We start from the raw sequence: 1,386 nt of genomic DNA, 5'->3' as shown, positions 1-1,386 counted from the left end.
TGAGTTTTTTTAGTGCTACCATAACCATATAAAAAGAACATATTTCCTTGTTGCCTATGCACTGCTTCCATGATTGTGTAAAATATATCTCTTTATTCATCTAAAAAAGTCTTCGAATAAATTCTGATCAAATTAGACTATATTAATTGAACAATATCAACAAATGGAAGTATACAAAAAATTAATTAGCAACAAGGAAAATTTAACATGAATTTGAATTTAGTTAAAGATGTTACTAAAGTATAATACCTATAAGTAAATTGAAGTTATTTTGGAATTGAGAATGTAATTTAGCTACATTATAATCAAACTTTGCATACATAAGTTTGTTACCCAACTGATATGTTACATCTCCCTTTGGGTATGGCATTAATGGATACTCTTTTAGACACTTTTTGTTTTTTTCTAACAATTTCTGAATTTCAATTATAGTCAAATTGTGAAGCTCTTCATCAGTAAGCTGCAAATCTAGATGAAACAAAAATGTTTTGTAAGTGAAACCAATTTGAAGAACATTTGAAATATAAATTGTGATATATCGAAGAGGTATGTCAAATGTATGGCTGACATATTGGACAATCTTCTCTGTTCATATAAAATTCCATTAATGTTACAGCTTGTTGCAATATATGAGAGTCAAGTGATACCAAAAGACATTAAAACAAACTATTTTGCACCCACAAAAAATACATATTCAATATAAAAAATCAAAATATATAATAATAAAAAAAACAATCATCAAAATTTATCAATAATCAACATAACCTTCAAACACAATCATCAAAATTAATCATCAAAGACAATCAACATAACTCTCAAACACAATCATCATAGACAATAAAAAGCTCAATAAAAAAACTCAATCAAAAGCAATCATAAAAAGCAATCATCAAAGACAATCAAAACTCAATAAAAAAAAAATCATCAGAGACAATCGAAACTCAATAAAAAAACAGTCATAAAAAATAATCATTAAAGACAATAAAAAATCAATAAAAAACAATCATCAAAGACAATCAAAACTCAATCAAAAATATTCATAAAAAACAATCATCAAAGACAATCAAAACTCAATGAAAAACAGTCATAAAAAAATCATCAAAGACAATAAAAAACAATCATCAAAAGTAATCAATCAAAGACAAGTGACCTTTTGGTATCATTTGATACCACTTATTGGGCTTGTTGATCAAGTGGGCTTTGTTTGTTGTGTCCATAGATCACATATTTCACTATCTTTGGGAGAAATATGAATAATCTTTGATGCATTTCCCGCCATGTGTTTGGAGCAACCACTATCAATGTGTCAACTCTTCTCCGCTTTCATAGTCTTTCGCCATGAGACCCAGATTTATGATTTCATTTTCTGAATCACTTGAAGAATCC

Source organism: Glycine soja, chromosome 5 (assembly GCF_004193775.1).
Source record: "Glycine soja cultivar W05 chromosome 5, ASM419377v2, whole genome shotgun sequence".
Classification (NCBI taxonomy): Eukaryota; Viridiplantae; Streptophyta; class Magnoliopsida; order Fabales; family Fabaceae; genus Glycine; species Glycine soja.
The sequence above is the reverse complement of the archived record's forward strand: the minus strand, read 5'-3'. Positions refer to the sequence as shown.